Source organism: Rattus norvegicus, chromosome 5 (assembly GCF_036323735.1).
Source record: "Rattus norvegicus strain BN/NHsdMcwi chromosome 5, GRCr8, whole genome shotgun sequence".
Lineage (NCBI taxonomy): Eukaryota > Metazoa > Chordata > Mammalia > Rodentia > Muridae > Rattus > Rattus norvegicus.
The window spans coordinates 5007668-5024492 of record NC_086023.1 but is presented as its reverse complement, the minus strand read 5'-3'; the positions used below and the strand labels follow the sequence as shown (position 1 = coordinate 5024492).

At 37.0% G+C, this 16825-nt stretch overlaps 1 pseudogene; it reads left to right on the top strand.

Annotated features, from left to right (window-relative positions):
- Vmn2r116l-ps5 (vomeronasal 2, receptor 116 like, pseudogene 5) overlaps positions 1-16384 on the top strand; it is a 28999-nt pseudogene extending 12615 nt beyond the window's left edge.
- Positions 16385-16825: the final 441 nt, after the last annotated feature.

Genomic DNA, 16825 nt, shown 5'->3' with positions numbered 1-16825 from the left:
CCTCATGATCAATTTAAAGAAGCTAGAGCCCACCAAACTAAAGATAAATTTTTACCATATATATATGTATTTATATATGTAATTGTCGGAAAGAGAGTTATCTAAGATGTTTGATAAAGAAGGATGAGAAAGAAAGAGTTAACATTTGCCTAGGAATTTTATGTAGTCTTTGTTTTTAATATCTGAGTAGTACTCCATGTTGTAAGAGTACCAAATTTTCTGTATCCATTCTTCAGTTGAAGGACATCTGGGTACTTTCCAGCTTCTCGCTATTATAAATAAATCTGCTATGAACATAGTGGAGTATGTGTCCTTGTTATATGTTGGAGGATATTTTGAGTGTATGCCAAGCAGTGGTATAGCTGGGTCCTTAGGTAGTTCTATGTCCAATTTTCTGAGAAACCACCAGACCAATGTCCAGAGTGATTCTACCAGCTTGCAATCCCACCATCAATGGAGGAGTGCTCCTATTTCTCCACATCAATGGATAGAACTAGAAAATATCATCTTGAGTGAGGTAACCCAGTCACAGAACACACATAGTATGCACTTACTGATAAGTGGATATTAGCCCAAAAGCTTGGAATACTTAAAAAAATCGCAGATCATATGAAGCCCAAGATTAAGGAAGACCAAACTGTGGAGGCTTCATTCCTTCTTTGGTGGTAGAACTAAATACTCATGAGAGGAAATACAGGGAGAACGTGTGGAGCAGGAACTGAAGAAAAGGTCATCCAAAGAATGTCCCACCTGGGGATTCATCCCATATACAGCCACCAAAGCCAATCACTATTGCTGATGCCAAGATGTGGTTGCTAACAGGAGCCAGATATAGGTGTCTCCTGAGAAGCTCTTCCAGAGCCCTACTGATACAGACGAGGATGATTGAAGCTAATCATTGGACTGAACAAGGGTACAACAACTGAGGAGTTAGACTAAAGACTGAAGGATCTAGAGGGGTTTGCAACACCATAGGAAGAACAACCTCAACCAAAAAGAACCCAACCTGAATTCCCAGGGTCTAAATCACCAACCAATGAGTACACATGAAAGGACCCATGACTCCAGCCACATATGTAACACAGGATGGCATTGTCCAGCTTCAATAGGAGGAAAAGCCCTTGGTCCCATAAGGCACATTTCCCCAATGAAGGGGAAAGCCAGGTGGGTGGGAATGGGAGCCTCCTCATAAAAGCAGGGAGGTATCGGAAAGGAGGGGAAAGGGGATAAAATTTGAAATATAAATCCATAAATTATTCAAGAAAAATAAAATTGAAAAAGAAAAACATAAACATATGAAATGTTTATGGGTATGGGGAAAAATTTTGAAGAAACAACTCCCCCAAAAATGACAAAGGAATTTATAGTAAAAATAGTAGCTGTAGCTCTAAGAGCATGGAGATGCTTGCCTAACAGAGATACAAATACCAAAAGGCTTGTTAATATGATATAGAAACCAGAAAAAAAATTGAGAATTCTTTTGCCCAGATGATAGAGGTTTTAAAGCCAAAGATATTATTTTAAAACGTCTTGCCTATACCCACTTGTTACTCTCTCCTAAAGACAATTTAAAAATCTGTTAATTTATTTAAAACATATGCTGAGGTTGTTATTCCATAATTTTAGTGTGTATCCCTAACAACAACCAACCAATGCTAGAACACCATACAAAATCTTTCTAATCAAAGGCAGAAAATATTTATTAATTTAGGGTTTGCTCAAAAAATTATTCAATTAACCAGACTGGGCATATCATCCAATAATGTCCCAGTAAGGCAGGAGGTACCATACATTTTAATGCTTCTTGCTCTAATCAGAGCAGAAACTCAAACTAGTTGCCCTCCTTGTCTGAAAGGGTACCTCTGGCTTAAAAAGTTCCAATCTAGCTATCATAAAAATGATACTCGAAATATCCAATAAAAAAAGAGATTGAAAAAAAAAAGGCACTGCCCTATCTGGTGCTGTAAGCCTCAATAATACAGTTATCTTATTAAGTCAGAAAAACATTGTGAGGGTCCTACCTCAGGCCCCTCAAACAATAGAAGCAATTCAAGAGCCTCAGGCAACCAATCCGTTTGTCCTTGGAGAACTATCTAACAGCTCCTGCAGGCAAAACCTGGCAGTACAGGACTGAACCTCCACAACAATATTTACTCATGACCTCCTCAAACAGCTTACTTCGATTATTAGCATCTAAAAATATTTTTTCTCACACAAGACACCTTTGCATAACAAACAAATGTAGTGACTACATTTACTGTCTTTTAAATAGTACAGACAAGCCCATTGTTTAAAAAAAACTATGTCATTGTTTTATATCTATTTTACAAGTTTAGCTCCAATATTCAGAATTACAATTCTTGGTTCAGTTTAGAAATTACCTTTGTCTATTGGACATATTCGAGTTTATTCTGATTTCTCATCCTTTGCATGAAGATAATGAAAAATTTAATTCATTCACAACAAATTGTTGCTTTTGCTAGGAAAATAAGTTAGCAAAATCTTGCAACATCATCAGATCACCTCTCCACTCAGGGAAATTGCTCCTAACAAAATTTAATACAGTTCTCAGTCAAGTTCATATTGTTTTGCACTAATAACTTTGAGAGTGGGGCCATCCCGGAATCTTACTTGTCTAGAAAAAAAATCACATCATTTAAGAAACCTGACACTTCTTCTACAAGTAATCAAACAGCAATATTTTTGTGCTTTTAGTAGAAATGGACCCAATAGCCTCATTTGTGTGAATGCTTGGCTCATACTAAGTGGACTTGTTGGAGTCCATTTGGCCTTGTTAGAGTTAGTATGTCCCTAAGCAGGAATGGTTTAGAACTCCAAATAGTTAAATTTTGTCCAGCGTCTTTTCTTCTGCTGCTTGTCGATAAAAATATAGAACTTTCAGCTTCTTGTCCCATACCTTTTCTGCCTCCATACTACAATGTTTCCCAGCATCATGAAATGGACAAGATCTCTCAAAATGTAAGTTAGCTGCAGTTAAATGTTTTCCTTCTTAAGATTTGTTATGGTCATTGTGCGTCTTCACAGTCAATAAACCCAAGGAAGAGAGGCTTGTTCTTTTTAAAAGTTTGGAGGAATATTGATTTTGGAACTTTCTTTTAGGACAACAGTGAAATCTTTTAAATGTTGCTTAGTGAGCCATCCAAGGAAGGATATGAAACAAAATGTTGCTGAGTATGACTTGATCTTTGAGTTCATGGCTCAAGTGGACACAGAGGTGATTACAATTAGTATGTTACATAGAGATTGCTGCTTAGATATCTTGGAAAATAATGATGCTGTATTTTTTGACGTAGTTTAAAATATGTGCCTGAAGCTAAAGTGTAGAGCTATAGATTTATTCCCTTTGTAGAGGAAATGTCAACATAGCCTCTTATTAACCATTGTCTGCAGTTATTAGTGCAGTTATATGAATACATATAAAGAAAAGTAAGAAGCTGAGAATGAAATATAACTGTGAGGAACTGATTTCATACCTCCCAAAAGAATAAGAGTATATACTTGTAATCTAGTGATTATGTGGAAAGCAAGAGAGAGAAAAAGAGAATCTCTTTAAGTTTACTCTATAGCAATCTAGGTATAGGTGATTAGAAAATAAAGAAACCCATCAGGCAGATATGCTGGTGCAAGACTTTATTCCCAATAGTCTACAGAAAGAGACAGGTGGGTATTTCTGAGTTCAAGACCAGCATGATATACATAAAAGCATACAGTAAAGTTGTGTCTCTGTGTTATTAAATAAACCAAACAAGCAACTGAGCACTAAATGAATGAAATGCATAGATTCATGAATGCATAATTAAATATATGTATACATACATAAATAAATTGAACTCTTTATAAATAAGGCGAATAGCTAGGAATCAACCTGCGTATGTTTTGTCTTGAATTCATACATCCTGAAATCCATAGAAATGTATGTATTACGAGGTGAACATGCACACAGTCTCACACAAAAACAACATAATACTCATAATGATAAAAATATAAAGGGTATGGTGCTGCATTCTTTTTAACCTTATCTATTCATATGCAGAAGCAGGATTTTCTATGCTTGTTCTATGACACTAGTCATTCCATGCTGCCATAATAAAAAAAATTATATCAGATAAATAATTACAATGGACACATATGAAATAAAATTATCTTTGAATTATTATTTAATTAAGATATTATTTTTTAAAAGTCATTGAGTTGATAATAGAATAGTGGATTTTTATAAGGAACCTGAGAAGGCTATATATCAACAAATCTGCTATTGGGAGAAATATGATTCCTGATTTGTAAACAGAATGTGTAAGGAATCAACTTATAAAATATAAATAATATGTGATTTGAGGATCTATAACTAATGAGATATTACCTACTCCTAACACATTTACCTAAGGTAGTTCATCAATTCATAATGAAGACATTAAATTACATGTTTTATAGAATCAAAGTTGAACTAGAACATTTTGTGTACTAAATATGTGAATGTGTGTGGTATATATGGTATATATGATTATATTATTATGTTTTACGTCACTTACACACATATAACTTTAAGTACTACCAGTATATTCTTGCTCTGCTACTTGCCATTGAGGAGGTCAATGGGAACCCCAATCTTTTACCCAACATATCTCTTGGATTTGATTTCTACACTGTCAGATTCACTGAGAAGGAAACACTTATGAATACTGTTGTTGGGCTCACTGCTCATAGGCAGAGAAAGGATTTGCCTAATTCCAATTGTAAAAAGAAAAAAATTTCTGCTGCACTCACAGGAACATTATGAATAACATCTGCCCAAATTGGGACATTGCTTCAGCTCTTGAAATGTCCCCAGGTGAGAAAATTTGGATGTGCACCCTGAGAGTCAATTTTCTTAGTTCGTATTATAGGTGTCTTTAAACTGAAAGAGCCATTTTTCAATTATCCAAACATCAAAACATACCCAGAGTTCAATCCAGATATATTTTGCTTGTAAAAGATAGGTTGGTGTAGTAAATGAAACCAGGTAAGTCCTTAAAAATTACAGACTTAACGGAAATTTCTGTAAAATCTAGTAAATGGAATGTTTTTTTAAAATCTTCTCCTGTTTTCGTCTATTGCTTCAGGAATGAATTTTTATTTGATATTAATTTTCTTCCTTTTTTCACCAATTTGGTTCAGATTACTTTTGGACTTTGTGATCCTGCCTTGAATGACCATGGTCTATATTCTTCTCTCTACCAAATGGTCCCCAAGGACACATCTCTTTCCCTTGCCATTGTTTCTTTGATGGTTCATTTTAGGTGGTCATGGGTAGGTCTCATCCTCCTTGATTACCACAAAGGAAATAAAATTCTATTAGATTTTAGAGAGGAGATGGAGAGACAAAGAGTCTGCTTTGCTTTTGTAAAAATGATCACAGCCACATGGGCTTCATATTTTCCAAGATTCTGGTAAATATGGATGAGACAAATGTAATAATTGTTTATGGTGACATTGATTCTCTAGAAGATCTAATGAGAAATATTGGGCAAAAATTATTGACATGGAAAGTCTGGGACATGAGCATTAATCACCATGCTACTGAAGTTACTGATTATTCCATGTTTGACTCATTCCATGGAAACCTAATTTTTAAGCACAATTATAGAGAAAATTTTGAGTTTACCAAATTCATTCAAACATTTAATCTTAATAGATACCCAGAAGAAATTTATCTTCTGAAGTTGTGGAATTTGTTCTTCAAGTGCTCATTTTCTGATATTAATTTTCATCTCTTGGACAACTGTCAAATCAACACTTTTTTGGATGTGTTACCTAGTCATATATTTGATGTAGCCATGAGTGAAGAGAGCATTAGTATTTACAATGGTGTGTATGCTGTAGTGCACAGCCTCCATGATATGAGACTTCATCAAGTTCAAATGCAACTATATGAAAATGGAGAAGGGATGTTTTCCCCCTATGGCAGGTAATAACTGCTATATATTTTATTGACACCACACTAACATATGAGATTTACAATGACACTAACTTATGTCTTAAAAAATCAGATTGTGTTGTCCACAGTTACAGAAAATTTTGTGTTTCTAACCTTATTTAGACATCAATGCAGCTTCAATAATACATTGCTGTGAAAAGATGTGTATTTACTAGAAGCAAATCTCCTTATTCAACATTAAGTTCATTTCATCAATTTATAGCTCTGTAATCTAACCATGATAATAGTTACAATAAAAATAACACTTTATATATTTCTTACAAGTAAAATAGAAACAGAAACATTTATGTGAAACACCGATTGTTGATTTATACTTAAATGATGCCCTTAATTAATTTCTAAATATCACCACTCTCATTTTAGACACTGAAACTCTAAAGGTATTCTGAAAGCAAATGTTTGTGGGTAGGTTTCAAGAAATTTGAGCTTTTCATGGGTCATTTGTCACCAATTGCTTACTTGAGCTTGGTTCAAAATTTTCACTTAAAGATCAATAATCAAGAAGCAAAGTGATATTCTATACACTCAGCTTGTCACTTACTCAGCAATACTTGAAGCTTCATTATTGTTGATGGTCACATCAGAAGTTAAAAACAGTAAGACACATTCCAAAACCCACATCTTTTTATGCCCCTTGGGCACAATATCTTCAGCTTAACAATTTCCTGAAGGACCTTGAGGTAAGAGACAATAGGAGTTTAGATTGGAAACAGAGAATAGATGAAGAATATGATATTCTTAACCTTTGGATTTACCAAAGGGTCTTGGACTAGAAGTGAAAATGGGATCCCTTTTTGCAAATGCTCCCAAGGGTCAACAGTTGTCTTTATCTGAACAGATGATTCAACGGCCAGAAATATTTTCAAAGGTATGTTATGCATTATCTAAATGCTTTGTGCTAACACAATTATGTTTTCTGACATAATGGTACTTGACTGAAGTTCCTTTATAATTCCACTATCAGTATGAAATACCATACTAGTATACTGACTATTCGGGTTCCATGATTCAGATCAATGAAAGTATATAGTGGTCAATAAGTCCCCCACTGTTTATTCATATGAGGATTAGGTTTCCTTTATTTGTCACAAATTAGGGATGGGACACATGATAAGAAGAAATTTCCATCTCCAAATGACTTATGTATTAATGTGCTGGAAAAAGATCTCTCATGTGGGATGAATATAATGAAACAATATTGAAATTTAAGTTTTTCCACCATCTTTATTAAATTGGATATTTCTTATTTACATTTCAAAAGATATTACTTTTCCCTGTTTATAGGCAAACATTCCCCTCACTCCTCCCCTCCCCTTATAGGTGACCGTTCCCCTCCCCATCATCCTCCCACTACCGCCATCCCCACAACAATCCCTTTCACTGAGGTTCTGGCCATGTCAGGGCCAAGGAATTCCCCTTCCACTGGTGCCCCTACTAGGCTATTCCTTGATACCTATGAATTCAGAGCCAAGGGTCAGTCCATGTATAGTCTTTGGGTAGTGGCTTAATCCCTGGAAGATCTGGTTGGTTGGCATTGTTGTTCATATGGGGTCATGAGACCATTCAGCTCTTTCAGTCATTTTTCTGATTCCTTCAACAGGGCGGCTGTTCTCAGTTCAATGGTTTGTGGCTGGCCTTCACCTATGAAGGGCAGATGGGGTCTTTCCAGCTTCTGGCCATTATAAATAAGGCTGTTATGAATATAGTGGAGCATGTGTCTTTGTTGTATGTTGGAGCAATTTTTGGGCATATGCTTAAGAGAGGTATAGCTGCATCCTCAGGTGGTGTAATGTCCAATTTTCTGAGGAACCTGCAGACTGATTTTAATAACGGTTGTACCAGTCTGCAATCCCACCAGCAACGGAGCAGTGTTCCTCTTTCTCCACATCCATACCAGCATCTGCTGTTGTCAGAGATTTTTATCTTAGTCATTCTGACTGGTGTGAGGTGGAATCTCGGGGTTGTTTTTATTTGCATTTCCCTTATGACTAAAGATGTTGGACATTTCTTTAGGTACTTCTCAGCCTTTTGATATTCCTCAGCTGTGAATTCTTTGTTTACCTCTGAACCCCATTTTTCAATACGGTTATTTGTCTCTCTAGAGTCTAACTTCATGAGTTCTTTGTATATTTTGGATATAAGCCCTTTATCATTTGAAGGATTGGTCAAGATCTTTTCCCAATCTGTTGGTTGCCGTTTTGCCCTAACATCAGTGTCCTTTGCCTTACAGAAACTTTGTAGCTTTATGAGGTCACATTTGTCAATTCTTGATCTTAGAGCATAAGCCATTGGTGTTTTGTTCAGGAAATTTTTTCCAGTGCCCATGTGTTCGAGATTCTTCCCCACTTTTACTTCTATTAGTTTGAGTGTATCTGCTTTGATGTGGAGATCCTTAATCTACTTGGACTTAAGCTTTGTACAGGATAATAAGAGTGGATTGATATGCATTCTTCTACATGCTGACCTCCATTGCTGAAACTGCACCATTTGTTGAAAATGCAAATCTTTTTTTTATTGGATGGTTTTGGCTCCTTTTTCAAAAATCAAGTGACCATAGGTGTGTGGGGTCATTTTTGTGTCTTCACTTCTATTCCACTGGTCTATCTGCCAGTATTGGTACCAATACCATACAATTTTTAACACTATTGCTCTGTAATATTGCTTGAGTCCAGGGATAGTGATTCGCCCAGAATTCGTTTTATAGTTGAGGATAGTTTTAGCTATCCTGGGATTTTTGTTATTCCAGATGAATTTGCAAATTTTTCTTGCTAACTCTATGAAGAATTGGATTGGAATCTTGATGGGTATTGCATTGCATCTGTAGATTGCTTTTCATAAAATGGCCATTTTCACTGTATTAATCCTGCCAATCCTTGAGCAGAAGAGATCATTCCATCTCCTGAGATAGTCTTCAATTTCTTTCTTCAGAGACTTGAAGTTCTTATCATACAGATCTTTCACTTGCTTGGTTAAAGTCATACTGAGGTATTTTATATTATTTGGGACTATTATGAATGTTTTCAATTCCCTAATTTCTTCCTCAGCTTGGTTTTTGTGTGTGTGTGTGTGTGTGTGTGTGTGTGTGTGTGTGTGTGTGTGTGTGTGTAGAGGAACTCTACTGATTTATTTGAGTTAATTTTATACCCAGCCATTTTGCTGAAGGTGTTTTTCAGGTTTAGTAGTTTTTTGGTGGAACTTTTGGATCACTTAAATATACAATCTTATCATGTGCAAATAGAGATATTTTGACTTCTTTGTTTCCTCTCTGTATCCCTTTGATCTTCTTTCAGTGTCTGATTGCTCTGGTTGGGGCTTTGAGAACTATATTGAATAAGTAGGTTGAGAGTGGGCAGCATTGTCTAGTCCCTGATTTTAGTGGGATTGCTTCAAGTTTCTCTCCATTTAGTTTAATGTTAGCTACTGGTTGCTGCATATCACTTTTACTATGTTTAGGTATGGTCCTTGAATTCCTGTTCTTTTCAGTACTTTTATCATGAAGGGGTATTGAATTTTGTCAAATGCTTTCTCAGCATCTAATGAAATCATCATGTGGTTTTTAATCTTACAGTTTGTTTTTATATTGGATTATGTTGATTTTTTCCATATATTAAACCATTCCTGAATGCCTGGGATGAAGCCTACTTGATCATGATGGATGATTGTTTTGATGCATTCTTGGATTTGTTTTGCAAGAATTTTATTGAGTATTTTTGTGTCAGTATTCATAAGGGGAATTTGCTCTGAAGTTCTCTTTCTTTGTTGGGTCTTTGTGTGGTTTAGGTTCAAAAGTAATCGTGGCTTCATAGAAGGAATTCAGTAGTGCTCCCACTGTTTCAGATCTGTGGAATAATTTGGATAATATTTGTATGAGGTCTTCTATGAGGGTCTGATAGATTTCTGCACTGAACCTATCTGGACCTGGGCTCTTTTTGGTTGGGAGTCTTTTAATGACTGCTTCCATTTCTTTAGGAATTATGGGGTTGCTTAAGTGGTTGATCTGTTCCTGATTTAACTTCAGTACCTGGTATCTGTTTAGGAAATTGTCTATTTCTTCCAGATTTTAAAGTTTTGCTGAATATAGGATTTTGTAGTAGGATCTGATGATGTTTTTCAATTTCCTCTGATTCTGTTTTGTCTCCCTTTTCATTTCTGCTTTTGTTAATTTTGACACATGCTCGGTGTCCTCTGATTAGTGTGGCTAAGGATTTATCTATTTGTTGATTTTCTCAAAGAATCAGCTTATGTTTCTGTAGATTCTTTGTATAGTCCTTTTCATTTCTGCTTGGTTGATTTCAGCTTTGAGTTTGATTATTTTCTGCCTTCTACTCCTCCTGGGTGTATGTGCTTCTTTTTGTTCTAGAGCTTTTAGGTGTGCTGTCAAGCTGCAGATATATGCTATCTCTGGTTTCTTTCTGTAGGCACTCAGAGCTATGTGTTTTCATCTTAGCCCAGCTTTCATTGTGTCCCATAAGTTTGGGTATGTTGTACCTTCATTTTCATTGAATTCTAAGAAGTCTTTAATTTCTTTCTTTCTTTATTCCTTTACCAGGTTATCATTGAGTAGAGCATTGTTCAACTTCCATGTATATGTGGGCATTCTTTCTTTATTTTTATTACAAACCAGCTTTAGTCCATGGTGGTCTAATAGGACACATGAGATTTTTTTCAATATTTCTATATCTGTTGAGACCTGTTTTGTGACGGATTATATGGTCTATTTTGGAGAAAGCACCATGAGGTGGTGAGAAGAAGGTATATCCTTTTGTTTTAGGATAGAATGTTCTATAAATAACTGTTAAGTCCATTTGATTCACAACCGCTGTTAGTCTGTCTATGTCTCTGTTTAATTCCTGTTTCCATGATCCCTCCATTGATGAGGGTGGGGTATTGTAATCTCCTACTTTTATTGTGTGAGGTGCAATGTGTGCTTTTAGCTTTAGTAACGTTTCTTTTATGTTTGTACGTGCTCTTTTATTTGCAGCATTGATTTCCAGGATTGAGAGTTCATCTTGGTTGATTTTTCCTTTGATGAGCATGAAGTGTCCTTTTGTATCTTTTTTGATTACTTTTGGTTGAAATTTGACTTCATTCGATATTAGAATGATTACTCCAGCTTGCCTCTTCAGACCATTTGCTTGGAAAGTTGTTTTCCAGCCTTTTTTCTCTGAGATAGTATCTGTCTTTTTCTCTGAGATGTGTTTCCTGTAGGCAGCAAAATGCTGTGTCCTCATTACATATCTAGTTTGTTAATCTTTGTCTTTTTATTGGGAAATGAGTCCACTGATCTTGAGAGATATTAAAAATAGTGATTGCTGCTTCCTGTTTTCTTCATATTTGAAGGTGAGATTATGTTTGTAAGCTTCTCTTCTCTTTGTTTTGTTGCAGAAAGATTTATTTCTTGCTTTTTCTAGGGGGTAGCTTGCTTTCCTCTGTTGGGCTTTACCATTGTAGGGTTGGATTTGTAGAAAAATATTGTGTAAATTTGGTTTTCTCATGGAATATCTTGGTTTCTCCATCTATGCTAATTTAGAGTTTTGCTGGATACAGTAACCTGGGCTAGCATTTTTGTTCTCTGGGGGTCTGTATGACATCTGTCCAGGATCTTCTGGCTTTCATGGTCTCTGGTGGGAGATCTCATGTAATTCTGATAGGTCTTTCTTTATACGTTGCTTGACCTTTTTCCCTTACTGCTTTTAATATTCTTTCCTTGTTTTGTGCATTTGGTGTTTTGACTCTTATGTGACAGGAAGAGTTACTTTTCTGGTCCAATTTGTTTAGAGTTCTGTAGACTTCTTGAATGTTTATAGGCATCTCTTTCTTTAGGTTAGGGCCTTTTTTTCTATGATTTTGTTGAAGATATTTAGTGGACCTTTGAGTTGGGAGTCTTCACTCTCTTCTTTACCTATTATCTTTAAGTTTGATCTTCTCATTGAGTCCTGGATTTCCTGTAAGTTTTGGACCAGTAGCTTTTTCTGTTTTACATTAACTTTGACAGTTGTGTCCATTTCTATGGAATCTTCTACTCCTGAGATTCTCACTTCTATCTCTTGCATTCTGTTGGTGATGCTTGTATCTATGGTTCCTTGTCTATTCCTTTGGTTTTCTATATCCAGTGTTGTCTCACTTTGTGCTTTCTTTATTGTTTCCATATCCATTTTTAATTCCTTTATCTGTTTAATTGTGTTTTCTTGTAATTCTTTCAGGGATATTTGTATTTTACCTCCAAGGGCTTCTACTTGTTTACTTGTGTTTTCCTGCATTTCTCTAAGGGAGTTCTGTATGTCTTTCTTAATGTCCTCCATCATCATGATGAAATGTGATTTTAGATCTAGATCTTGCTTTTATTGTGTTTTTGGATATTCACTGTTTGCTTTGGTGGGAGAATTGGGCTCTGATGATACCATGTAGTCTTGGTTTCTGTTGATTGTGCTCCTGTGCTTGCCTCTCACCATCAGGTTGCCTCTGGTATTACCATGTTTTGCTATTTCTGACAGTGACTTGACCTTCCTATAGGCCTGTGTGTCAGGAGTGCTGTAGACCTGTTTTCCTGTTTTCTTTCAGGCAATTATGGGAACAGAGTGTTCTGCTCTCAGGCTTGTAGTCATTCCTGTTCATTGACTTTCATCTGTCCCTGTGAGCAGGAACAACAAGGGTCTGCCCCTACTTCTTCTATGTCCCTGTGTGCAGGGGACCCAGACTGTGCTAAGCGTTTTCCTCTAGAGTCAGAAATGTGGGCAGAGAGTAGTCTCCTCTGGTTTCCCAGGCATGTATGACCCTCTGAAGGTCCAGCTCTCCCTCCCACGGTATTTGTGTTGAGAAAGCTCTGTGACCTGTTCCGCTCATATCTGGGTGCTGTCTGGACCACAGGGCTCCTGCAGTTTGAGTTCTCCTAACTTCCCATGCCCAGTGGCAATATTCAGTTTCCTCTTGGGCCAAGGATGTGGGCAAAGGTGGGCAGAAGTGGTGGTCTCTCCTGAACTACAGTCTCAGGATTGCACACACTTCTAGGCAATCAGGTCTCTCTCCCACGGGGTTTGGGAGCAAGGACTTGTTGGCCTTGGTCAGCGAGTTTTAGGCAACAGATAGAAACCAGAAAGATCTGTTCCCAGAGGAATTTTGACTTTGTGTGCCCTGAGTACACAAGGCAGGCCACTTGGGGCAGAAACGTTGGTCTTACTCTGGTCTTGGGCCTGAAGTCACTCCTGGGAGCTGGGTTTCAGCTCTCTGTGAGGGTAGAAATCAGAATGACCTGCCCCCACTTCTCCTGGGTCCCTATGCACAAGGGGCGCAGATGGCACTAGGACAGAAATGCGGGCAGAAAGTATTCTCTGGTTTCCCAGGCATGTCTGCCCCTCTGAATGTCCAGCTCTCCCTCTCACAGGATTTACATGCAGGGAGCACTCTGACTGAGTTCGCTCAGATCCAGGCACAGTCTAGACTGCCTGAAATTTATTTTTTATTGTATGGTCAAGTACCAAGAGCGGAATGACTTTTAGAATAAAGATTATATTTTGCTTTATGGTTCCAGAAGTATCCAAGCCTACAAAAGATAGAAGCATGACAACGAATGCTTATACTGGAGACAGGAATAGTAAAAGGAATAAAATGTTTATATCCACTCATATTACAGTAGAAAGAAAGAAAGAAAGAAAGAAAGAGAGAGAGAGAGAGAGAGAGAGAGAGAGGAAGGGAGGAAGAAAGAAAGAAAGAAAGAGAGAGAGAGGAAGAAAGGAAGAAAGAAAGAGAGAGGAAGAAAGGAAGAAAGAAAGAGAGAGAGAGAAAGAAAGAGAGAGAGAGAGAAAGGAAGGAAGGAAGGAAGAAAGAAAGAAAGAAAGAAAGAAAGAAAGAAAGAAGGAAAGGAAGAAAGAAAGAAACCTGGCATCGAGGAAACATAATATATCAATTCCCAACCACTGTGCCATAATTTCATCATGAAGTCTGCATCCCTGAAAGTTTCAATAACTTCCCATAAAATGTCACCAAAAAGGAAATAAGTGCTCACATGCTCCTGCCTATTTCAATATGTAAGAAAATAACTCCATTAGCATGGATAAATTGTCTTTCAAGTCTTATTATGTCCTATGTCATCCAATGTTTAATAATAACTTCAAATAACTTGAACAATTTAAGAATGTGGGGCATTAATTTGAAAATTCAGAGCCTGCCCCACATGTGGCCCATACATATACAGCCACCAAACTAAATATGATGGATGAAGCAAAGAAGTGCAAGCCAACAGGAACCCCGAGGTAGATCTTTCCTGACAGACACAGCCAGAATACAGCAAATACCTAGGCAAATGCCATCATTAAACAACTGAACTGAGAGCGGAACCCCCGTTGAAGGAATCTTAGAAAGGACTTAAAGAGCTTGAAGGGGCTAGAGACCCCATATGAACAACAATGCCAACCAACCAGAGCTTCCAGGGACTAAGCCACTACCCAAAGACTATACATGGACTAACCCAGGGCTCCAACCTCATAGGTAACAATGAATAGCCTAGTAAGAGCACCAGTGGAAGGGGATGCCCTTGGTCCTGCCAAGACTGAACTCCTAGTGAACATGATTTTGGGGGGAGGGTGGTAATGGGAGGATGATTGGGAGGGGAACGCCCATAGAGAAAGGGAGGGGGAGGGATTAGGGGGATGTTGGCCCGGAAACCAAGAAAGGGAGAAACAATCGAAATGTAAATAAGAAATACCCAAGCTAAAAAAGATTAAAAAATAGAATAAAAATTATAAAAAAATACAAAGAACTATAAAAAAAGAGAAAATATGCGATTTTCAAATGTCAGAGGGTGCTGATGGTATAATATCCTCTGAATGCAGGAAGCAATGAAAACTGCAGCTCTCTCCTCTCTCCTCTACAATTGTGACATTTGTACAGTAAATAGTGATATTTAAGATTTAGCTGACACTTTTCACCATAGCTAAATTTATCAGTATATGTCTTCATACAGATAAATGTTCATTTGTTTCACTGATAATTATAAATCTCAAATTAACAGTCAAGATTCACCATAACAGTGGATGTTAAGATGATCAACACAGGTGTCAGAAAATACAAAGGTAGTATTATACTAGTTTGACCACATGGCCTTGTATATCATGTTCCTAATCAACAATGTTTCATAAACTCGTCCTTAACTCATTAAGATTCCAAATTATTTTAACATTATGCTAATTCTCAGACGAAAATATAAACACATTTGCCTTCTAAAGGTATAATCTTTTATTTCTTTAATTTATTTTTTTAATTTATTTACATTTCAAATATTATTCCCCTTTCCAGTTTCCGATAAGCAAGCCCCCATAACATTCTCCCTTCCCCTGTTTCTTTGATGGTACTACCCTACCTACCCACCAACTCACTCTCTCCTCCCGGCCATGGCATTCTCCTATACTGGGGCATTAAGCCTACAGAGGACAAAGGGCCTCTTTTCCCATTGAAACAAGATAAGGCCATCCTGTGCTACATATGTGGCTGGAGCCAGAGATCCCTCCATGTGTATTATTTCGTTAGTAGTTTAGTCCCTGAGAACTCTGTGTTGTTTGGTTGATTGATATTGTTGTTCTTCCTATGGGGTTGAAATCCTCTTCAGCTCCTTCAGTCCTTCCATTATCTCCTTCATTGTGTTCCCTGTCAGATGCTTGGCTGTATAGGTATCAGAGTCTGGCAAAGTCTCTTGGGGGACAGCTATATCAGGTTCCTGTCAACAAGTACTTCTTGGCATCAGCCATAGTGTCAGGGTCTGGTAGCTGCATGGAATGAATTCCTAGGTGAGGCACTTTCTGGATGACCTTTCCTTTAGTCTCTGCTCCATTCTTTGTCTCTGTATTTCCTTTACACAGGAGCAATTCTATGTCAATATTTTCAAAATGTGTGGTGGCACCATCTCTCAACCAGGGGCCATGTGTAATCTCTGGATACATTCTTTATAGGTTCTCCCTCCGCTTTGTTGGGTATTTCAAGTAATGTCATCCCCATTGGGTCCTGGGAGTCTTTTGCTTTCCTGACATCTGGGACTTATTGGTGGCTAGCCCCAGTTCCTCATCCTGCATTACTCCACACAATCTTTTAAGTAACTCTAGTTGTTAATAACAATACTCCACCCTTCACTGCATAATATTCAAAACTCTGTTTTTATGATTTTTTAATAAAACACTGAACATTAGATGACACTTTTTTCATTCTTCTTAGGTCCCTCAGTCTGTATATAGTGAGAGTTGTGGGCCTGGATTCAGTTAAGTGACCCTAGAGGGCAAGCCCATCTGCTGCTACAAGTGCACACCTTGTGCAGACAATGAGATTTCTAATGAGATGGCTAAATACAATTTTATGGGTAACTTCCTATTTCTCCATAGGATTCCACAGCATGCTAGCAAATGAAAAAGATCTGAGTAGAAGTTAGATATAAATCTTTTTGTTTCTCTTTTAAAAAATTTTAATGTCATAATTCATTGCAATCCCCTTTAAAACCTCACCACAGCCATTACAAGTCATGCTTGACATAACTTTAATCCAGTGCCAATATTGGTATAGGAAGATACAATACTTTCTTCTGTACTTTTTAGTATTTTTCATTTCTCTTTTTCATTTAACATGTATTAATAAAGTATCAAAGATCGTTTTTCAAAATATACTTCAATGATTTAAGGAATCATTTAAGGCTCAGATCTGTTGCAACTTCAAGAGACTATTAACAACATATTTCTTGTTTTTAGTTGTTTGACAATTTCGTACAATGCATTTTCATCACATGTACCACTCACACTCCTTCTAGGTATCTTTTCCCTTCCCTAACTGCCAAAATTTGGAATTATAGAATCT